At 43.7% G+C, this 25,263-nt stretch overlaps 1 protein-coding gene across 2 annotated transcripts in view; it reads left to right on the forward strand.

Moving 5' to 3' along the window:
• Positions 1 to 25,263, forward strand: part of LOC112219593 (rabphilin-3A-like) — a 40,059-nt gene continuing 14,796 nt past the window's right edge. Inside the window, exon 1 of one of the 2 annotated variants that reach the window (XM_042302150.1) lies at positions 1 to 249. The gene's annotated coding sequence lies outside the window, so the exon portion shown is untranslated. The remainder of the gene's footprint in view (positions 250 to 25,263) is intronic. The other variant, XM_024380958.2, reaches the window with a different exon arrangement.

Below are 25,263 nucleotides of genomic sequence, written 5' to 3' on the forward strand. Positions count from 1 at the left end.
ACTGAGAGGGAGGGGGCGGGGTTCAGCGCTCGCGGCTTTAAATGAGGAGGTCGGACTACTCGGTCGCGTGCGAGTGGAGGGAGTGTATGGGGACTGTTGTGGAAAGAGCGCTCCTATAGAAATTGTGACAGTCGCACAGAGGCAGGACGCTTTATTTGACATTTCTCTCTCCATCTCTATTTCTCTTACATCTACAATCTCTGTCGGAGGAAGAAAAAACATTTAAAAGAACTATTGGAGAAGTGTCAGGTAAGAGAAGTGAGAGCATTTTGATTGTGTGTCAGTATGTGGTTGATTGGGAAAAAAATATGATAGATTAGATTAGAAGGACTCGACAAGAATGAATTGACCAATATGGATGGCAAGAATCCATTATTCAGGATGTAAATAGTCAACATGTGCCATGTCTGAGAAAATTATACATCTTGTGAACATTTTAGAGGGAGAAAAAAAGGTTGACTTATGTGAACATAGAAAATGACTTCTATTCATTCAATTCCTCCCTTTCCAGTAATTGAATGCCCCACTCTGTGTCACCACTGCAGGACATAATTTATTACAGTGAGATCCACAAAGAGCTGCATACTGAAATGACAGGAGAGGTTGATGCCTCTTGTGGGTATATTGACACAAAAAGACTTGGGCTTAATCCCTTCTGGGGATAGAAGAGTGCGGAACAAGGTTCTTAAGGGGCAATAAACCAAGCTTTCCTTGCCATGATCTCTTCAGGCCATATTCTCCCCCTTCCTTCACTATGGACTCATTTACATTTGACGTGTCAAGCTGCAAAGTACACCGATTCGAAAAAGCAAGTCAGCTACAGCAGAAACAGACAGTCAGGACAGATAGTGTGGAGTCGCTCCCCATTGCACCGACAGCCACTGTTTCAGACCTGTCTCACACGCACACTCACTCTGAACTAGCCAGTCTGTAAACGAGGTGAGGGAGCCTTCAGTTGCTAACTATAACACATACTGGCAGCAGAGAAAGGTCAAGATGAAGAACAATGTGAAAGAAGAGAGAAGCAAGTCAGAGAATAACATTATTGTCATGCTACAAGGTATGTGCGTGCATGCATGAGTGTGGAGAGGTCAAAGGTCAGGTTATGATTCCCTATAGAACATGCTCTAGCTGCAGTATATTGATCAGCTCTTATTTTCCCATGGTCTACAATCCCCTGTGATAGGTATTATTGACCGTGTGTGTGTGTGCGTGTGTTTGTGTGTGTGTGGGATGGAGAGTTAGGTGCTGACTGAGGTGCTGAAACTGACAGTGCTTACATCACTCACTCCAAACCCCCACTGCTGCTGAAGTCAGGGGAAATATTCACCGGGTTGGGGGTTTTACCCTCTTAGTAGACAGATTTAAAAGGGATACATTGCAGATTGATCCTCTGGGGTCATCAACTAAAACAGCAAGTTCAAGTGTATAGAATGGCACCAGGCATGATGTATATTGTCAGAAAGTCTCCGATCTTTCCCCTTGTCTTTTTGTAGTTGGACTCCTGGCTGTAATATAGTGTTCCTGTATTGGCACTGCTGCAGCCTGCAATATACAGTAGCGCTCCTGGAAAAGCACTCAATGTGATCCATTACTCCGCAGTAGAAAGAGCAAGAGGGAGTTTGTCCTAGTTTTACAATGGTAAGATAAGACAGTGCTGCTGGACTTAATTACAATCTGCTGTGGACATTTATCACCCTGGAAAATAATTAAGATGGTGAGAGACGGATGTGGATGGCTGCTGTAGTTGTTTATGAGCGCATGATGCTGGAGTCTGGTTTGGCACTGTCTGTATAGCACTGCACTGTCTGTATACTCTCCAGCTGTAGATGATGATGAGCTGGGAAGGATGGAGTACTCAGCCATGTTGTAATGCCAAACATGCTATCAGTCGTTACTCCGTTACTACTGCAGTGCAGTAGCAGGCTGCTACTACTGCTACTACTATTACTATTATTATTATTACTACTACTAGCACTACTATTACTATTATTATTACTACTACTACTATTGCTACTAGTACTACTACTACTACTATTACTACTACTGCTACTATTGCTACAATTACTACTTCTAGTATTACTATTACTACTACTATTACTACTATTACTATTATTATTACTAGTACTACTATTACTACTACGACTACTGCTACTATTGCTACAATTACTACTTCTATTACTACTATTATTACTAGTACTATTACTACTACTAGTACTACCACTAGTACTACTACTAGTACTACTACTAGCACTACTACTACTACTACTACTAGCACTACTAATACAATTACTATTACTACTACTACTACAACTACCAACCCTTACCCTAAACCTAACCGCTAACCCTAATTAACTAACCCTAACCGCTAACCCTAAACCCAACCCTAAACTGAAAATGGCCTTCACGAGGGAGAATTTTCCTTGTTTTACTTTCCGGTACCTGGAAGATAATAGTATTTCTTGGGTACACACACACACACACACACCGCCTATGTAGAAAAGAATGGGAAAGGATAGCCTGCTGCCATTGCTTATTCGTTTCATACATTATAGACTCTCCATGATGATAAATGGAGGTCAGGGTTGGGGTGAACTCAATTCCAACCTAATCCATTTAACCAATCAACTCACATTCATGAGTTGGACAGTTTCCCATTGCTTTCAATGAGAATTTCCCACCTCATTTCATCCAGGATGTTGGAATGTATTTTCTTCAGTTTGACACAGTTGGAACCTAGAGTAATTGACTTCCTGTCCCAAATCTGCAGGGAAAGCGATGTTGTCCACTACATCCCAGGCTGCTCTCTCTCATGACAGATATTCTCTGGCACAACAAAGTGTAAAAGGAGGTGATTGATTAGCAATGTACCATGAGTATGTTTGGAGTGTGTATAGCCGTCAAGGGTGGTGGTGTTGTGAGTATGTGGAAGCACTAGTGCGTGTTAGATGCTGAATCAGGCGGTTGCATATCCTTAGTGAATATTAAGGCGTGTCCATTTCCTCTGAGTACCATACTGTTAATATGTTTTGTGACAGTCGTTCCCTGGCTGGAAAAATGAATGTGTGAGGGAACCATAGCTATAGATTCATTCTGAACCTGAGACCTGAGCTGAATGTTGACGCTGCATGGCCACACAGCCGTATCTGAAAGAGAAGGATAGAACTACACACATCCACAAGCTGGATAGAGAGAGAGCAACAAATGAGCTCTTATGAGCAGAAAATCTTTGGCACATTATTCCCAGTATTGGACACCCCATTTCTTACAGAGAGGTACCCTACTGGTCCTGAGAAGTACCCTTCAAAGGTGACTAACTCTCCTCCTGGAGAGCTACTTAGTATGTAGGAATGTGCAGGACTTTTGATCCCATGAGTAGGGTTGCCAGTGGAGATTTTAGCATGTATATCTTGGTGCGGCAAACAAACAAAAAATGTTTTTAGATGCATGCCAGCAAAGCCACTACACAACACAAAAAATTACATTAATTGCACTATAACAGTGAAAAACTGTGCCCACAAACTGTTAGGTCCTACATAAAGCTGTCCCAACAGCAGAGGTTTCTTTTCAGCACCATGGAGTGAATCCTTACCACTGCTACACCTGGCTATCAGCGGAACCTTGTCTGGCAGCGAAACAGTTCATTCAGCCTCATTTACTGCCTTTTATAAAACATTGCTGATATGGCTGACTTGCTTAAACAAATGTGGTTTCTACTGACAGTTGAGATGTACAAACTATGGCATAAGGGAACGATGAGCGGATAAGAGGCAATCCATCATTCCGATTAAGACATTAATGAGCGAGCTAAGATGGACGTAGTCAATGTAACTATTTGTTCAGCACTTTTGAAATGTACAGCGTGAGAATTCAGAACATGGGCCGTTCTTACAGTGTTCTCCCAAGTACACGAAGTCAGAACCGTAGGATAAATAAATGGGGAAGGGACGAGGAGGAGTAGTAGGAAGGATCGGAGGACCAATGCGCAGCGTGGTAAGTGTTTATGATATTTATTATAACTCAGAACACTAACGAATAAAACAACAAAGAGAACGAAATGAAACCGAAACAGTCCTGTACAGTGAATACACACAAAACACAGAACAGAAAATAATCACCCACAACTCAAAGGTGAAACCAGGCTACCTAAGTCTGGTTCTCAATCAGGGACAACGATTGACAGCTGCCTCTGATTGAGAACCATACCAGGCCAAACACAGAAATCCCAAATTATAGAAAAAAGAACATAGACTGCCCACCCCAACTCACTCTCTGACCATACTAAAACAAAGCCAAAACAAAGGAACTAAGGTCAGAATGTGACAGATACCTAGTCAGTTGTACAACTGAATGCATTCAACTGAAATGTGTCTTCCGCATTTAACCCAACCCCTCTGAATCAGAGAGGTACGGAGGGCTGCCTTAATCGACATCCACATCTTCGGCACCCGATATAAGCAGACAATGAAAGCTATTACAATATTCAATGATTACATTTCTCTAAAACTGGTTCTAGGCTACATTTGCCCCACCAAGTCAGAACAGTATGCACCACCAAGTTGATGATGGGGAAAGGGACCAAATTATTAGGGTGAGGCACATTGGCTACTAACAGCTTACTACACAACATACACTTAGTATTACTTTCTTAGCTACAGTATACATCCCTGGCATATTACATCATTTATGCAGCAGTACACAATACATTTTTGGGCTCACCTTGTTGTGCTGTGCTCACTTAAACAGGAAGGTGGCGCGGTGGTCCTTCTTGTGGGCAAACTTTGTCTTCAAACATTGTCATCAACGTCTGGCATTCTCTTGATTTATGGTGCTTTCAAAACAACTGGGAACTCTGAAAAAAACAAGGTCGAATCATGACGTCAGTGGTCTTTAGGTCGGAGCTCTAGAAAGAGGCTGTCACAAATATCACCGAAGGTGGCTCCCCTTCCCGTTCTGGTGGCGCTCGGCGGACCGGTCTACTAGCTGCTACCGATCCCTTTTCCCCTTTTCGTTTTGTTGGGTCTAATTGGTTTCACCTGTTCCTTGTTTGGGGTTTTTGGTTGGGGTTATTTAAGTTCAGTTGGCCCGCCTGTGTTCGTGCGGGCTTGTTTGCTGTTTTTGGTCAAGGAGTGTTCCTGTCTTTTGGATTTTCTGCTGTACAGCGCATGTACCTGTGTAGTACATTTTGGAGTGTTTTACGCCTGTGTTCGTCGTCACTCTCTGTGCGCTGTGCCTGTACGGAAATAAAGTGTTTTCCGAATCCTCTGCTCTCTGTGCATGACTCCACACCCAACAGAGGCCAGAGTTCCTGACTTGGAATTCTGAGTTGGATGAGCGTTCAAAACGTATTTTCCGAGTCGGAGCTTGATATTTTCAGAGTTCCAGTTGTCTTGAACTCACTGAAGTCTGAGATTTCCCAGTTCCAAGTTTCCAGTTGTTTTGAATGCAGCAGAAGTCATGTATTCATGTATTTTCTGGCCCATGGTGTTGCATGTGATTGTTTATCCTTTTAAGCTAGGACAAGAGACCCTTAATAAAGATAGGTGTCCCGCTAGCAGGACAACTTCCGGTAAAACTGGAGGGCGCGCAATTCAAAAAACTAATCATAAATATTATGGATTTTAAACATTTAGGTACAAAAGTGTCTTATATCGGCTGAAAGCTTCAATTTTTGTTAATCTAACTGCACTGTCCGATTTACAGTAGCTATTACAGCGAAAACATGCCATGTGATTGTTTGAGGACGACGCCCAACATCAAAATATTTTTCCGCCGGCACAGGTTTCATATATTAAATATTCCCTTACTTTTTGAAAATCTTCCTCTGATGTGTCATCCTATGGATCCCAGCTATAACATGGAGTGTCATTTTGTTAGATGAAATCCTTCTTTATATCCCAAAAAGTCTGTTTAGTTGGCGCAATCGATTTGAGTAATCCACTCGTTCAACTTGCAAAGAAAGGAATCTGAAAATCTACACCTAAACTTTGTTTCAACAAGTCAAAATATGTTTCTATGTACTCCTCAGATACCCTAAAATGTTATCAAACTATAATATTTATTTCGGAAAGAAGTATGTTCAATAAGAAACCGATTTTAGCAGGTGCGTAATGTCTTCATGGCGTGCACAAACACGAATTTCCAAGACTGTCTTTCTACTTAAACTGTTATTTGTTATTCAATTTTGAAGTTACAAGCCTGAAACCTTGAACATAGACTGCAAACACCACATGGAAGCGATAGGAATTGCATCCAGGGAGTTTTTAATATAACCTTTCTCTTGCATTTCTAAGAGGATGGTCTCTCAAAAAAAAAATCTTCTTTCCAATGGTACCAATTATATGCATATCCTGGCTTCAGGACCTGAGCTACAGGCAGTTTACTTTGGGAACGTCATTCAGGCAGGAAGTGGAGAGAAAAGGGGCCTAGGCCTAAGATGTTAAACCCAGACTTGGACCAAACAGCCTCTCCACTGAATAGCAGGCTAGTGATTAATTTGCAATGCATGCAGTTAGCCATTGATTCCTTCCAAACCACTCATTGTTGAATTTGAGATTTCCAACTTTTTGTGTAATGTTTACGGCCCGATGAGCACCGATACATTTTATCTATAATTTCTCTTCATATTACAAGGGTTGAAAAGGATTTGCCAGTAGATTGTCGACCTGATTCATGATGATGACTACTAGCTAAGATTTTGAAAGTATGATGTTGACATGATCAGTCCAATGAAAAGCATGAGCTGGCGCACACCCAGAGAAAATGATGTAGTGTGGAGGTGCTGACTAACCGAGAACAAACTGTAAGCTACAAAAACAAAGTCGCACACCATATATATCAGCTCCCAGTAATTTATTAGGTAAAGAAACACCAACGTTATGGCATCACTGTGTCTTCTTCAGGGTAATGTCATGAATGCTTGAACCAGTTTATGTAGACAAACAGGGTGATGTCATGAATGCTTGAACCAGTTTATGTAGACAAACAGGGTGATGTCATGAATGCTTGAACCAGTTTATGTAGACAAACAGTGCAATTAGGGGTGTGTCCCAATTGCTACAGTAGTTTGATCAGAATGAACCAAGCGAAACTGTTAAAAGACAATAGCTCACAGCATATTGAATATATCATGTCATTGTTATCATTAGTATTAGCATAACATTAATGTTATTGTTTCATAAAAATGTTACCTATATATTTAAATATTTCCAATTTCATGAAATGTTTTTGTAATATTCTGGTTCAACCATAGTGCATAATATGCATCATCAACAGGGGTCATATTGGTGTACTCTGATAAGCTGTAGAAAGAATATACTCATTTACAAGACCTGTTCACAGAAAATATAATTGTTCATAAGAAGGGTGATGAGATAGATTACTCCCTTTGTCTTGCATGAGATGATACCCCTAAACAGGAATTTTTCGATCTGTATGTGGATATCTGAGAAGGATGTTTTTGTAGTGCTATTGCACTGTGCGCATGAGCCACATTTGTAGTTCCTATTTGGAATGGATGTCAAGAGTGTCTGAGTGGGCTCAGGGATCAGGTCAGATCTCACCAAACTGTCCCCAATATTGTGACCACTCTTATTGACCACCAGTGGGGGTTCCTTGAAGAGGTGTGCAATTTTGTTTTCCTTAAAGTGTACGTTTTATGTTACTGTCCCCACTACAACATAAATACTCAAGTACATGTAATTTTGTCCTTCTGCTTATTCTGGGGAGTTCAAATATGGCCGACTGGTGGCTTCAAAGCCTCTCACTGGCCAATACATAGCATCAGTAATCCAGAAGTTTATATATATCATTGTTCCTTCCTGAAGATGTGTCTCTGGGGACCTTCTTCTTCCCCTTTATATCAAATCAAATCAAATCAAATTTTATTTGTCACATACACATGGTTAGCAGATGTTAATGTGAGTGTAGCGAAATGCTTGTGCTTCTAGTTCCGACAATGCAGTAATAACCAACAAGTAATCTAACTAACAATTCCAAAACTACTGTCTTATACACAGTGTAAGGGGATAAAGAATATGTACATAAGGATATATGAATGAGTGATGGTACAGAGCAGCATAGGCAAGATACAGTAGCTGATATCGAGTACAGTATATACATATGAGATGAGTATGTAAACAAAGTGGCATAGTTAAAGTGGCTAGTGATACATGTATTACATAAGGATGCAGTCGATGATATAGAGTACAGTATATACGTATGCATATGAGATGAATAATGTAGGGTATGTAAACATTATATAAGGTAGCATTGTTTAAAGTGGCTAGTGATATATTTACATCATTTCCCATCAATTCCCATTATTAAAGTGGCTGGAGTTGAGTCAGTGTCAGTGTCAGTGTGTTGGCAGCAGCCACTCAATGTTAGTGGTGGCTGTTTAACAGTCTGATGGCCTTGAGATAGAAGCTGTTTTTCAGTCTCTCGGTCCCAGCTTTGATGCACCTGTACTGACCTCGCCTTCTGGATGATAGCGGGGTGAACAGGCAGTGGCTCGGGTGGTTGATGTCCTTGATGATCTTTATGGCCTTCCTCTAACATCGGGTGGTGTAGGTGTCCTGGAGGGCAGGTAGTTTGCCCCGGTGATGCGTTGTGCAGACCTCACTACCCTCTGGAGAGCCTTACGGTTGAGGGCCGAGCAGTTGCCGTACCAGGCGGTGATACAGCCCGCCAGGATGCTCTCGATTGTGCATCTGTAGAAGTTTGTGAGTGCTTTTGGTGACAAGCCAAATTTCTTCAGCCTCCTGAGTTTGAAGAGGCGCTGCTGCGCCTTCTTCACGATGCTGTCTGTGTGAGTGGACCAATTCAGTTTGTCTGTGATGTGTATGCCGAGGAACTTAAAACTTGCTACCCTCTCCACTACTGTTCCATCGATGTGGATAGGGGGGTGTTCCCTCTGCTGTTTCCTGAAGTCCACAATCATCTCCTTAGTTTTGTTGACGTTGAGTGTGAGGTTATTTTCCTGACACCACACTCCGAGGGCCCTCACCTCCTCCCTGTAGGCCGTCTCGTCGTTGTTGCTAATCAAGCCTACCACTGTTGTGTCGTCCGCAAACTTGATGATTGAGTTGGAGGCGTGTGTGGCCACGCAGTCGTGGGTGAACAGGGAGTACAGGAGAGGGCTCAGAACGCACCCTTGTGGGGCCCCAGTGTTGAGGATCAGCGGGGTGGAGATGTTGTTGCCTACCCTCACCACCTTGGGGCGGCCCGTCAGGAAGTCCAGTACCCAGCTGCACAGGGCGGGGTCGAGACCCAGGGTCTCGAGCTTGATGACGAGCTTGGAGGGTACTATGGTGTTGAATGCCGAGCTGTAGTCGATGAACAGCATTCTCACGTAGGTATTCCTCTTGTCCAGATGGGTTAGGGCAGTGTGCAGTGTGGTTGAGATTGCATCGTCTGTGGACCTATTTGGGCGGTAAGCAAATTGGAGTGGGTCTAGGGTGTCAGGTAGGGTGGAGGTGATATGGTCCTTGACTAGTCTCTCAAAGCACTTCATGATGACGGAAGTGAGTGCTACGGGGCGGTAGTCGTTTAGCTCAGTTACCTTAGCTTTCTTGGGAACAGGAACAATGGTGGCCCTCTTGAAGCATGTGGGAACAGCAGACTGGTATAGGGATTGATTGAATATGTCTGTAAACACACCGGCCAGCTGGTCTGCGCATGCTCTGAGGGCGCGGCTGGGGATGCCGTCTGGGCCTGCAGCCTTGCGAGGGTTAACATGTTTAAATGTCTTACTCACCTCAGCTGCAGTGAAGGAGAGTCCGCATGTTTTCGTTGCAGGCCGTGTCAGTGGCACTGTATTGTCCTCAAAGCGGGCAAAAAAGATATTTAGTCTGCCTGGGAGCAAGACATCCTGGGTCCGTGACTGGGCTGGATTTCTTCTTGTAGTCCGTGATTGACTGTAGACCCTGCCACATGCCTCTTGTGTCTGAGCCGTTGAATTGAGATTCTACTTTGTCTCTGTACTGACGCTTAGCTTGTTTGATAGCCTTGCGGAGGGAACAGCTGCACTGTTTGTATTCGGTCATGTTACCAGTCACCTTGCCCTGATTAAAAGCAGTTTCAGTTTCACGCGAATGCTGCCATCAATCCACGGTTTCTGGTTAGGGAATGTTTTAATCGTTGCTATGGGAACGACATCTTCAACGCACGTTCTAATGAACTCGCACACCGAATCAGCGTATTCGTCAATATTGTTATCTGACGCAATACGAAACATCTCCCAGTCCACGTGATGGAAGCAGTCTTGGAGTGTGTAGTCAGCTTGGTCGGACGAGCGTTGGACAGACCTCAGCGTGGGAGCCTCTTGTTTTAGTTTCTGTCTGTAGGCAGGGATCAACAAAATGGAGTCGTGGTCAGCTTTTCCGAAAGGAGGGCGGGGCAGGGCCTTATATGCGTCGCGGAAGTTAGAGTAACAATGATCCAAGGTTTTTCCACCCCTGGTTGCGCAATCGATATGCTGATAAAATTTAGGGAGTCTTGTTTTCAGATTAGCCTTGTTAAAATCCCCAGCTACAATGAATGCAGCCTCCGGATAAATGGATTCCAGTTTGCAAAGAGTCAAATAAAGTTCGTTCAGAAACATCGATGTGTCTGCTTGGGGGGGGATATATACGGCTGTGATTATAATCGAAGAGAATTCTCTTGGTAGATAATGCGGTCTACATTTGATTGTGAGGAATTCTAAATCAGGTGAACAGAAGGATTTGAGTTCCTGTATGTTTCTTTCATCACACCATGTCTCGTTAGCCATAAGGCATATGCCCCCGCCCCTCTTCTTACCAGAAAGATGTTTGTTTTTGTCGGCGCGATGCGTGGAGAAACCCGCTGGCTGCACCGCCTCCAATAGCGTCTCTCCAGTGAGCCATGTTTCCGTGAAGCAAAGAACGTTACAGTCTCTGATGTCCCTCTGGAATGCTACCCTTGCTCGGATTTCATCAACCTTGTTGTCAAGAGACTGGACATTGGCGAGAAGAATGCTAGGGAGTGGTGCACGATGTGCCCGTCTCCGGAGTCTGACCAGAAGACCGCCTCGTTTCCCTCTTTTTCGGAGTCGTTTTTTTGGGTCGCCGCATAGGATCCATTCCGTTGTCCTGGTTGAAAGGCAGAACACAGGATCCGCGTCGCGAAAAACATATTCTTGGTTGTACTGATGGTGAGTTGACGCTGATCTTATATTCAGTAGTTCTTCTCGACTGTATGTAATGAAACCTAAGATGACCTGGGGTACTAATGTAAGAAATAACACGTAAAAAAACAAAACACTGCATAGTTTCCTAGGAACGCGAAGCGAGGCGGCCATCTCTGTCGGCCATCTCTGTCGGCGCCGGAAGTAGCTCCTCAAATGCATTAGCAAGTGAAATTAGTAGGCTGGTGTCCTACCTGGGCGCATACCTGGTTGACCGGGGTGTTGGCGTTGGAAATCCACGATGAGGTCTGGATCCAGGATGTCTCTGGCGTTGAAGAACCTGTCATACGTGGAGTACATGTTTTTGGGGGGAGTGGGAGAAGACGAAGATGTCATCAATGTAGACGAAGATGAACCAGTTCAACATGTTGCAGAGAACATAATTTACCGGAGCCTGGAACACAGCAGGGGCATTGGTGAGGACAAATGGCATGACCAAATACTTAGTGGCCTCTGGCCGTGTTGAAGGCGGTCTTCCACTCATTCCCCTCCCGTATCTGCACCAGGTGGTAGGCGTTCCGAAGATCCAGCTTGGAAAACACAGTGGCCCCCTGGAGCGGCTCGAAGGCCGAGGAGATGAGTTGTAGCGGTTTTTCACCGTTATGCCATTGAGTTCCCGGTAGTTGATGCACGGGCGTAGGCTCTTGTCCTTCTTCTCCACAAAGAACCCTGCACCGGCGGGAGAGGATGAAGGACATATAAATCCTGCAGCTAGGGAGTCCCCAATGTGGGTGCCCATAGCCTTGGTCTCCGGTCCCGATAACAAGTACAGTTGTCCCCCGGAGCGGAGTGGTGCTAGGGGAAAGGTCAATTCCGCAGTCATATGGTCGGTACGGCAGAAGTGAAGTGGCCCGGGCCTTGTTGAACACCTCCCAAATGTCCTGGTACTCTGCGGGAATGGTGGAGAGGTCCGGGGCATTTTCCGAGCCCCCAGGAATACGTCCCGGGGAAAGTTGCGCCGTCTTCACAATGGACTCCAGCCCATGATGGCACCAGTAGACCAGTTGATGAGGAGGATTGTGTCGCTGGAGCCAGGAGAATCACAAAACCACGGGAATCTGAGGAGACTTCATGAGCAGGAATTGAATAGTCTCGCTGTGATTCCCTGACACCCGTAGGTTGATGGGAGTGGTAATATGAATGACGCGGCTTATAGATCGCCCATCCAGCGCTCTAACATCCATGGGAGAAGAAAGGGGCTGAGTGGGTATGTTCAGCTCGGAAGCCAGGGTAGCATCCTAAAAGCTCTCATCGGTCCCAGAGTCAATGAGGATCCGGAGAGATTTAGACTGCTTTCCCCACACGGTATGGCATGAAAAGGGGTGCGAGCAAGGAAAGCAAGAAAGCTCTCCATATGGCCCACCAGAGTACTCACTCCTACCAGTGAGCCTGGTCTTTTTAAAGGACAAGAGGACACAAAATGACCAAGAGTCCCGCAATACAGACAACTCTTCGTGTTGATCCTGTATTACCGTTCCACTGACTACCTAGTTGCATAGGCTTGGGAAGCGGTGGCTCAAGTGGGGCTCCCGAGAAGGTGGAGTGACCGATGAGATGGCACTGCTAGCAACTGAGTTACTGAGGGGCTGTGGGGTTACCACAGTTGCTCCAGCAAAATATACAATGCCCGGTCATGGCGTTCAGCCAACATTTTGACCCCCTCCCTAAGGCCACGAAGCAGTTCCTCGTGCCTCCAGATGGTTGCTCCTTGAGAGGAGATGGTGTCGCGCAGCTGTCCCGGGACTGCTGGGTCAGTCATGGCCAGTTCGTACTATCAGGTTTGAAGGTAAGACCCAGATGCAGACTGTGTCAAAGTAAATGTTTATTACAGCAACAGGGGCAGGCAAATGACAGGTCAAGGCAGTCAGGGGTTGATAATCCAGAGTAGGGGCAAAGGTACAGGATGGCAGGCAGGCTCAGGGTCAGGTCAGGAAGAGGTCGGTAATCCAGAGGTGGGGCAAAGGTACAGGATGGCAGGCAGACAGAGTAGTCAGGCAGGCGGGCTCAGAGACAGGACAAGCAAGGGTCAAAACCAGGAGGGTGAAAAAAAGAGAGACTGGGGGAAAAGAAGTAGCTGAGACAAAATGCTGGTTGACTTGACAAACAAGATGAACTGGCAACAGACAAACAGAGAACACAGGTGTAAATACACAGGGGATAATGGGGAAGATGGGAGACACCTAGAGGGGGGTGGAGGCAATCACAAAGACAGGTGAAACAGATCAGGGTGTGACACTTGGCTGGTCATCAATCAACACAATAATTGAAAAAAACATGCTTATTTTATTTCACAATGTACACCATTTAAAACAGCCAAACTCTATTCACAACAGTATTCAGTTGGTAAGAGACAGACATTAAGTAAATACTAGGAATAAATTGTCCACATCTATGTGTTATAAAGACAGAAAAGAGGAATAGTCCAAATAACATTTAGATTTAGAGCAATAAAGAATTTGAAAAATGTACAATGCCTTGCGAAAGTATTCGGCCCCCTTGAACTTTGCGACCTTTTGCCACATTTCAGGCTTCAAACATAAAGATATAAAACTGTATTTTTTTGTGAAGAATCAACAACAAGTGGGACACAATCATGAAGTGGAACGACATTTATTGGATATTTCAAACTTTTTAACAAATCAAAAACTGAAAAATTGGGCGTGCAAAATTATTCAGCCCCCTTAAGTTAATACTTTGTAGCGCCACCTTTTGCTGCGATTACAGCTGTAAGTCGCTTGGGGTATGTCTCTATCAGTTTTGCACATCGAGAGACTGACATTTTTCCCATTCCTCCTTGCAAAACAGCTCGAGCTCAGTGAGGTTGGATGGAGAGCATTTGTGAACAGCAGTTTTCAGTTCTTTCCACAGATTCTCGATTGGATTCAGGTCTGGACTTTGACTTGGCCATTCTAACACCAGGATATGTTTATTTTTGAACCATTCCATTGTAGATTTTGCTTTATGTTTTGGATCATTGTCTTGTTGGAAGACAAATCTCCCCCAGTCTCAGGTCTTTTGCAGACTCCATCAGGTTTTCTTCCAGAATGGTCCTGTATTTGGCTCCATCCATCTTCCCATCAATTTTAACCATCTTCCCTGTCCCTGCTGAAGAAAAGCAGGCCCAAACCATGATGCTGCCACCACCATGTTTGACAGTGGGGATGGTGTGTTCAGGGTGATGAGCTGTGTTGCTTTTACGCCAAACATAACGTTTTGCATTGTTGCCAAAATGTTCAATTTTGGTTTCATCTGACCAGAGCACCTTCTTCCACATGTTTGGTGTGTCTCCCAGGTGGCTTGTGGCAAGCATTAAACAACACTTTTTATGGATATCTTTAAGAAATGGCTTTCTTCTTGCCACTCTTCCATAAAGGCCAGATTTGTGCAATATACGACTGATTGTTGTCCTATGGACAGAGTCTCCCACCTCAGCTGTAGATCTCTGCAGTTCATCCAGAGTGATCATGGGCCTCTTGGCTGCATCTCTGATCAGTCTTCTCCTTGTATGAGCTGAAAGTTTAGAGGGACGGCCAGGTCTTGGTAGATTTGCAGTGGTCTGATACTCCTTCCATTTCAATATTATCGCTTGCACAGTGCTCCTTGGGATGTTTAAAGCTTGGGAAATCTTTTTGTATCCAAATCCGGCTTTAAACTTCTTCACAACAGTATCTCGGACCTGCCTGGTGTGTTCCTTGTTCTTCATGATGCTCTCTGCGCTTTTAACGGACCTCTGAGACTATCACAGTGCAGGTGCATTTATACGGAGACTTGATTACACACAGGTGGATTGTATTTATCATCATTAGTCATTTAGGTCAACATTGGATCATTCAGAGATCCTCACTGAACTTCTGGAGAGAGTTTGCTGCACTGAAAGTAAAGGGGCTGAATAATTTTGCACGCCCAATTTTTCAGTTTTTGATTTGTTAAAAAAGTTTGAAATATCCAATAAATGTCGTTCCACTTCATGATTGTGTCCCACTTGTTGTTGATTCTTCACAAAAAAATACAGTTTTATATCTTTATGTTTGAAGCCTGAAATGTGCAAAAGGTCGCAAAGTTCAAGGGGGCCGAATACTTTCGCAAGGCACTGTATCTGAGCAAACCAGAAACCTTTCAAAATATATATGCAAACAATACTATTTTAACTATTTAAATATAATAAATTGGAAGGTTGTGCGGGGACTATGGTAGATGAAGGAATCAATATATCTTTTTGGACTATTAGAGTATTTATCTGGTTAATACTGTATGTCAGTGTATTATGTCTGTTTGTGTGCTATATGTGAAAATGATCATATTCTAAATTCTATTTGAATGTTTAAGGAAACCATGTTTGATGTCTTTGATACCATTCCACACATTCCCCTCCAGCAATTACCATTACCAAGTCCGTTCTCCCCAATGAAGGTGGCACCAACCTCCTAAGCTATCTGCCCAGCCCCTATGTCACATCTTCACCTCCATCCATCTCCTCAGGTCATGCCAACTGTGATTGAAGCAGTAGATTGACAGCAGGGCTGTCTGCAAGAGAGCGGGGGAGATGGAAAGGAGAGAGAGAGAGAGAGAGGAAGTGAGAGAGGCAAAGGGAGAGAGTCAGAGGGAGAGGGAGAAAGAAGGGAGAGAGAACAAGCATTCATTAGCATAAGGCCTATGTTGTTGTTGTGGCGGACTGACTGCTGCCCCTAGTGTATCACACACACGCGCACACACACACAATTTCACTCTCTCAAACGAGCACTGTTGCCTTCCCTCTGCTAATCAAGAGGGCTATGAACTACCATGTCCCCCTAGCCCACCCCAATACCCCGCATACACATGCAGAAAGAGAGAGAGAGAGAGAGAGAGAGAGAGAGAGAGAGAGAGAGAGAGAGAAACTGAGCTGCACCTCTTAATCTCCTTCTAAATGTATGACCATTTTAGAGACACATATTTCCCTCAGATTACACAGATCCACAAAGAATTTGAAAACAAACCCGATTTTGGTAAACTCCCATATCTACTGGGTGAAATGCCACAGTGTGCCATCACAGCAGCAAGCTTTGTGACCTGTTGCCACAAGAAAAGGACAACCAGTGAAAAACAAACACCATTGTAAATACAACCAATATTTATGTTTATTTATTTTCCCTTTTGTACTTTATCTATTTGCGCATCATTACACCACTGTATATAGACATAATATGACATTTGAAATGTCTTTATTATTTTGTAACTTTTGTGAGTGTAATGTTTACTGTAAAAAAAAAAAATCACTCTTCCATTTTGTCATGCTACAACCTATACTCTAAAATGGATTTTAAAAATGCCGCCCCCCTCCCCCATCAATCTACAGACAATACCCCATCATGACAAAGTAAAAACAGGTTTTAATTTTTTTTTGTGCAAATGTATAAAATAAACTGAAATTATTTATTTACATAAGTATTCAGACCCTTTAGTCAGTGATTACAGCCTCGAGTCTTCTTGGGTATGATGCTACAACCTTGGAACACTTGCATTCTTCTCTGCAGATCCTCTCAAGCTCTGTCAGGTTGGATGGGGCGCGTCGCTGAACAGCTATTCTCAGGTCTCCAGAAATGTTATATCGGGTTCAAGTCCAGGCTCTGACTGGGCCACGCAAGGACATTCAGAGACTTGTCCCGAAGCCACTCCTGTGTTGTCTTTGCTGTGTTCTTAGTGTCGTTGCCCTCTCGGAAGGTGAACCTTCGCCCAGATCTGAGGTCCTGAGCTCTCTGGTACAGGTTTACATCAAGGATCTCTCTGTACTTTGCTCAGTTCATCTTTTCTTCGATCCTGACTAGTCTCTGTACTTTGCTTAATTCGTTTTCCTTCGATCCTGACTAATCTCCCAGTCCCTGCCACTGATAAACACAGCAAGATGCTGCCACAACCATGCTCCACCGTGACGCTTGGCATTCAAGCCAAAGAGTTCAATATGTGTTTCATCAGACCAGAGAATCTTGTTTCTCATGGTCAGCAAGTCTTTAGTAGCCTTTTGGCAAACTCCAAGCGGCTTTCATGTGCCATTTACTGAGGAGTGGCTTCCGTCTGGCCACTCCACCATAAAGGCCTGATTGGTGGAATGCTGCCGAGATGTTTGTCCTTCTGGAAGTTAATCCTATCTCCAAAGAGAAACTCTGGAGCTCTGTCAGAGTGATCATCGGGTTTTTGATCACCTCCCTGACCAAGGCCCTTGATCAATGGAAACAGGATGCACCTGAGCTCAATTTCGAGTCTCATAGCAAAGGGTCTGAATATTTATGTAAATAAGGTATTTTATTTTTACTACATTTGCAAAAATGTCAACAAATCTGTTTTCACTTTGTCTTTATGGGGTACTGTGATTGATGAGGGAATAATAGATTTTATAGATTTTAGAATAAGGCTGTAACGTAACAAAATGTGAAAAACTTCCAAGGGCTGTATGTGTTCTCACCCTCCCCCTGTACAACCCTCTGAAGTCACAGCATAGTCCCAAAATCTACAAGCCGTTCAGTCTTTTCCTATAGCCATATTTGTTAGCGGGCTTTTCCTTCAGCACACTGAGGTGTGTGTCATCAGCTCTTCCCTTCAGCGACTGAGGAAGATGTTTCCAGACAGCACTGCCATATCAGAGCTTTAAGCCTGTCTGTGTGTGTTTGTGTGTGTGCTTTCTGCAGACTTAGTATTGAGCATTTATCTGCGCTTATGTCATTAGACCGCATGTGCATCGTGCATGTTTTTGTCGGTATATCCACAGAGAGTCAACAGTAATAGAGGGAGGGGATGTGGAGAGCTCCAAGCTTTATAATCTGCTTCCACTGAGTGAAGACTGGAGAGAGACAGGAGAGAATGAGAGATGAGAGGAGGAGAGGAAAGAGGGTGAAGATAGAAGGATGGAGAGGAGGATCCATTGTCATCCAGTTGTCAGGGTAAGGAATCCCGTGGGAATGTAATTCTCTACAATTTTCTATGTTCTATAAAGAACTCCCACTACATCAGCATATATCACAACCAGGGAATCCAGGATAAGTGGAGTAGCAAAAAAGTTTCCCAAGGGTGGCAAAAGGAAAAACAAAGCTTTTAAAATCATTGCATATCAAAATATTTGGACAGTTTTAACGTGGAATACCCTTCAAATATACCGTGCATTTGGAAAGTATTCAAACCCCTTGACTTTTTTCACTTTTTGTTACGTTACAGCCTATTCTAAAATGGATTAAATCATTTTTCCCACTCATCAATCTACACACAATACCCCATAATGACAGAGCAAAAACAGCTTTTTAGAAATGTTTGCAAATTGAAAAAAAAAATATATATATATATATATATATAAAATATCACATTTACGTAAGTATTCAGACCTTTTACTCAGTATTTTGTTAAGGAACTATTGGCAGCTATTACAGCCTTGTCTTCTTGGGTATGGCGCTACAAGCTTGGCACACCTGTATTTGGGGAGATTCTCCTATTCTTCTCTGCAGATCCTCTCAAGCTCTGTCAGGTTGGATGGGGAGCGTCGCTGCACAGCTATTTTCAGGTCCTTCCAGAGATGTTTGATTGGGTTCAAGTCCGGGCTCTGGCTGGGGCACTCAAGGATATTCAAAGACTTGTCCAGAAGCCACTGTGTTGTCTTGGCTGTGTGCTTAGGGTTGTTGTCCTTGTCCAGCTGAACCTTCACCCCGGTTTGAGGTCCTGAGCCCCCTGGAGCAGGTTTTCATCAAGGATCTCTCTGTACTTTGCTCCTTTCATCTTTCCCTCGATCCTGACTAGTCTCCCAGTCCCTGCCTCTGAAAAAGATCCCCACAGCATGATGCTGCCACCACCATGCTTCAACCGTAGGGATGGTGCCAGGTTTCATCCAGATGTGACGTTTTACATTCAGGCCAAAGTGTTTCAGCATACCAGAGAATCTTGTTTCTCATGGTCTGAGAGTCCTTTAGGTGCCTTTTGGCAAACTCCAAGTGGGCTGACTCCAACTCCAACTCCAACCTTTTACTGAGGAGTGGCTTCCGTCTGGCCACTACCATAAAGGCCTTAGTGGTGGAGTGCTGCAGAGATGGTTGTCTTTCTAGAAGGTTCTCCCATCTCCAAGTGACCATCGGATTCTTGGTCACCTCCCTGACCAAGGCCCTTCTCCCCTGATTGCTCAGTTTTGCCGTGCGACCAGGTCTAGGAAGAATATTGGTAGTTCGAAACTTCTTCCATTTAAGAATGATGGAGGCCACTGTGTTCTTGGGGACCTTCAATGCTGCAGAATCTTTTTGGTACGCTTCCCCAGATCTGTGCCTCGACACAATCCTGTCTCGGAGCTCTACGGACAATTCCTTCGACCACATAGTTTGGTTTATGCTCTGACATGCTCTGTCAACTGTGTGACATTATATAGACAGGTGTGTGCCTTTCCAAATCATATCCAATCAATTTCATTTGATGTCAGGAGATATCAGACCATTTCTTACATGAATATGTCATTTTGATTTGTCTTGCCTTCCAGGTCACCTACTTGGTCATTTTGTAAATATATATATTATTTTCTGGAACTTCTAAACTTGAAACGTCCCTTTTTCAGGACCCTGTCTTTCAAAGATAATTCATAAAAATCCAAATAACTTCACAGATCTTCATTGTAAAGGGTTTAAACACTGTTTCCCATGCTTGTTCAATGACTCATAAACAATTAATGAACGTGCACCTGTGGAACAGTCGTTAAGACACGAACAGCTTACAGACGGTAGGCAATTAAGGTCACAGTTATGAAAACTTAGGACACTAAAGAGGCCTTTCTACTGACTCTGAAAAACACCAAAAGAAAGATGCCTAGGGTCCCTGCTCACCTGCGTGAATGTGCCTTATGCATGCTGCAAGAAGGCATGAGGACTGCAGATGTGGTCAGGGCAATACATTGCAATGTCCGTATTGTAAGACGCCTAAGACAGGGAGACAGGGCGGACAGCTGATCATCCTCGCAGTGGCAGACCATGTGTAACAACACCTGCACAGGATCGGTACATCCGAACATCAGACCTGCGGGACAGGTACAGGATGCCAACAACAAATGCCTGAGTTACACCAGGAATGCACAATCCCTCCATCAGTTCTCAGACTATCCTCAATAGGCTGAGAGAGGCTGGACTGAAGGTTTGTAGGCCTGTTGTAAGGCAGGTCCTCACCAGACATCACGAGCAACAATGTTGCCTATGGGCACAAATCCACCGTTGCTGGACCAGACAGGACTTGCAAAAAGTGCTCTTCACTGATGAGTCACGGTTTTGTCTCACCAGGGGTGATGGTCGGATTCCCGTTTATCGTCAATGGAATGAGTATTACACCGAGGCCTGCACTCTGGAGCGGGATCGATTTGGAGGTGGAGGGTCCATCATGGTCTGGGGCGGTGTGTCACAGCATCATCGGACTGAGCGTGTTGTCATTGCAGGCAATCTCAATGATGAGATGCAGGGAAGACATCCTCCTCCCTCATGTGGTACCCTTCCTCCAGGCTCATCCTGACATGACCCTCCAGCATGAGAATGCCCCCAGCCATACTGCTCAATCTGTGCATGATTTGTCAGTGTTCTGCCATGGCCGGCGAAGAGCCTGGATCTCAATCCCATTGAGCACGTCTGGGACCTGTTGGATTGGAGGGTGAGGGCTAGGGCCATTCCCCCCAGAAATGTCCGGGAACTTGCAGGTGCCTAGGTGGAAGAGTGGGGTAACATCTCACAGCAGAACTGGCAAATCTGGTGCAGACCATGAGGAGGAGATGCACTGTAGTACTTAATGCAGCTGGTGGCCACACCAGATACTGACTGTCACTTTTGATTTTGACCCCCCTTTTGTCCAGGGACACATTATTCCATTTCTGTTAGTAACATGTCTGTGGAACTTGTTCAGTTTGTCTCAGTTGTTGAATCTTGTTATGTTCATACAATATTTACACATGTTATTTTTTCTGAAAATAAAAGCAGTTGACAGTGAGAGGACGATTCTTTTTTTGCTGTGTTTACATGTACCCATCTCATTGTTATTCAATTATTAGAGATGCACAAATTGCTTTTGCACCCACCGTGCGTCATGTCCACAATGGTTATGTGAGGTGAAATGTTATATATTTTGTGATGTGATCTGTCAGTTTGTTTGTTTGACCTGACGAAGATCCCTTTCGGATCAAAACGTTGTCAATAAAGTGATGAATTGGGAGCTTTAACAGTGTGCGGGCCTTCTTGTTCTATACTAGTATTCTTTATTATCCCAGCACCAATGTTTATAAGGATGTGCGTATGACCACAAACTTTTCAATCAATTGAATTTACCACAGGTGTACTCCCATCAATTTGTAGAAACATCTAAAAGATGATCGATGGAAACAGGATGCACCTGAGCTCAATTTCGAGTCTCATAGCAAAGGGTATGAATACTTACTAAGGTATAAGGTATTTCTGTTTTTTATGTTTAATAAATCAGTTTTTGCTTTGTCATTATGGAGTATTGTATGTGGATTGATGTCTATTCCATTTTTTAAATCCATTTTAGAATAAGGCTGTATGTAACGTAACAAAATGTGGGAAAAGTCCAGGGGTCTGAATACTTTCCCGAATACACTGTATATATTATTAGGTACCGTTCACGAAAGTGGATGGCTCCTGCACACCCTGAGTCACGTGGCCGTGGCTTGCTAAATAAAGCAGGCAGACAGGCTTCGAGGCATTCAGTTACTGTTCGATTGAATGTTAGACTTGACAAAACGAGTGACCTAAGCAACTTTGAGCATGGTATGATTTTCGGTGACAGGCGTGCCGGTTCCAGTATCTCAGAAACCTCCTGGGCTTTTCATGCACAACAGTGTCTAGGGTTCACCGAGAATGGGGCGACAAACAAAAATACATCCAGTCAGCAGCAGTCCTGTGGGCGAAAACAGCTTGTTGATGAGACAGGTCGAAGGAGAATGGCAAGAATTGTGCAATCTAACACGCGGGCCACCAACAGGCAAATAACAGCATAGTACAACAGTGTTGTACATAACGGCATCTCGGAATGCACAGCTGGTCAGTCCTTGTCACAGATGGGCTATTGTAGCAGACGACCACACCAGGATCCACTCCTATCAGCTTAAAACAAGAAGCGTCTCCAGTGGGCACGCGATCACCAACACTTGACAATTGTGGAGTGGAAAACAATTGCATTGTCCCAACGAATCCCAGTTCCTGTTGGGTCATGCTGATGGCAGAGTCAGGATTTGGCGTAAGCAGCATGAGTCCATGGACACCTGTACAGGCTGGTGGCGGTGTTGTACCACCAGCCAATCTGCAGCAACTGCCTGATGCCATCGCGTCAGCATGCACCCACATCCCTATGGAATGTTTCCGATTTGTAGAATCCATGCCCCTAAGAATTCAGGCTGTTCTGGAGGCAAGGGGTGTCGACACGGTACTAGACGGTATTAGATGTAATTAATAAACAGTAGCCAGTTGGTGTATAGACAAACTGATTGACTACAGAGGTTTTCCAGAGCTGTTAGGATTCCTGAGGCAGTGGAAAATCCATAGAATTAGAAGTGGTTGGACTCAGAATGTAAGGACCGACACTGGAGACGAGAAGAGGGGGAAAGAGTGGGAGCAGGCGTGACAGGAATAACCCTCTAATTCTACGACTGCAGCATTACATGCCTGACAGTACCAGAACTGGGTTCAATAGATGTGTATTTGATTATTTGTTGTGTAAATACTTGTTTTTTTGTGTATTTTAGTATTTTCAAATAATCTGGCCCAAATCAAATAGTAATTTTTCCATAAAAGCTTACTAAAAAAAATATGTATACAAAATACTTATTTCCAAATACATTATTTCAAATTCCAAACAGACCTGGATTCAAAAATATGAAATATTTAAATATTTCTATTTGAATATACACTTGTCTGTGTATTTGAGTATTTCCAAATACATTCCAATATTCAACTCCTTGTGTTTTCAAAGAAAATATATTGAAGTTCTTACTTCCAAATGTCTTTGAAAGTAATTGAAATACCCTGAATAGTATTTGAACCCAGGTCTAGACAAAACGACAGCCTCACCCATGTAGGCAATGATGAATAGCTGCAGATGTTTATGGATGAAATCCTACATTATGCAAATTAGGACATGGAAAAGGGTTTGACGTCCTATTTCCATGGCATTTGTCTTTGAATGTATTCAATGTAATTAGAGTTCAACAGTATTTCTAGCGTGAAACGTAAAGAAACAAGAGGGAAAGGCCTTTTTCCATGACAGGAAAACACAGGAGGATGACACAGTCTGCCAGACCTAGCTAGCCCCTGGCATGACACACACACACACACACACACACAAATACACGCACACAAATACACACACACAAACAAATACACACACACACACAAATACACACACACACACAAATACACACACACACACACACACACACACACACACACACAAATACAAACAAACACAAACATACAGTCATACACAAATACATACACACAGCCCAGGGAACAGCAATTGTCCTTAGTCAACCCACACTGTCTCGTGGAGCTAAAATGCCTCCGCTTTCTTTTACTTCACTTCAGTTTGCAGTTAGACTGCAGTTCCTTGGGCTGTGTGTGTGTGTGTGTGTGTGTGTGTGTGTGTGTGTGTGTGTGTGTGTGTGTGTGTGTGTGTGTGTGTGTGTGTGTGTGTGTATTTGTGTGTGTGCGTGCATGCTTTTCCCTGGGACAGTGTCAGTCGATAGATGCACAGTGACAGGTCCTCTCTCTCAGCTCACTGTGTGTGGGTGTTGCTTATGCCGTGTGTGTTACGGGTGCTGTGTGTGGGTGTTGCTTGTGCCGTGTGTGTCTGTGACAGCAGCTGCAGAGGACAGACCAGCTTGAGGACAGATAGATGCACCTACACACACAAACAAACACCCACACACACACCACACACACAAAGACAAACATACACACAGTATATTGTTATAAAACCACCTGGCTCATTAAAATCAGATTCAAACCAGATGCGAACTGAAAACGTACATTTATTTTTTATTTTTGGAAAGAGAAAAAAAATTGAACAGAAATGTTATTTCAAATGGACTCTACGTACAGCTTTCTTCCTGAGATGAAAGACTTGTCTACTGTAACTTCCTCCTGGCGCCTGTGTGTGTGTGTTCGCTCGTGTGTGTGTTGGAGTGAGCTAGAGGAGGGCAGAGGTCTTTGATTTTATGGTGCAGGTTCAGTCCAGTGCTCTTCATGACTGGTCTGTTCTCTCAGGGTGTTAGAAGGGATGCATCCTCCTGTGCTATTCCATTCCCCTGCAGGTACTTCCTGATTCAGATGACCTTAAATCATGAGTATGCATATGCACGAGCATGCATGCAGGCAATCGCACACACACACTGCGCGTGAACACACACAAGTGCACGTGCACACACAGACGCACACAGACACACATGCACTAGCGCGCACACAAGTCCCTGTGTCACCCAGCCCTGTAAAGCGTTAATTTAACAGAAGTCCTTATAGTGACAAGTTTACTTGTAGTGGTGTGTCAGAGGAGAAGAGTTCCCATCAACCTCTAACATACCAACACACACACACACTGATCTAAATAAATATATATATATATATATATATATATATATATATATATATATATATATATATATATATACAGTGGGGCAAAAAAGTATTTAGTCAGCCACCAATTGTGCAAGATCTCCCACTTAAAAAGATGAGAGAGGTCTGTAATTTATATCCTAGGTACACTTCAACTATGACAAACAAAATGAGAAAATAAAATCCAGAAAATCACATTGTAGGATTTTTTATGAATTTATTTGCAAATTATGGTGGAAAATAAGTATTTGGTCAATAACAAAAGCTTATCTTAATACTTTGTTATATACCCTTTGTTGGCAATGACTGAGGTCAAAGGTTTTCTGTAAGTCTTCACAAGGTTTTCACACACTGTTTAGCCCATTCCTCCATGCAGATCTCCTCTAGAGCAGTGATGTTTTGGGGCTGTTGCTGGGCAACACGGACTTTCAACTCCCTCCAAAGATTTTCTATTGGGTTGAG

The sequence above is a fragment of the Oncorhynchus tshawytscha genome, linkage group LG20 (assembly GCF_018296145.1).
Source record: "Oncorhynchus tshawytscha isolate Ot180627B linkage group LG20, Otsh_v2.0, whole genome shotgun sequence".
In the NCBI taxonomy this organism is placed as follows: Eukaryota; Metazoa; Chordata; class Actinopteri; order Salmoniformes; family Salmonidae; genus Oncorhynchus; species Oncorhynchus tshawytscha.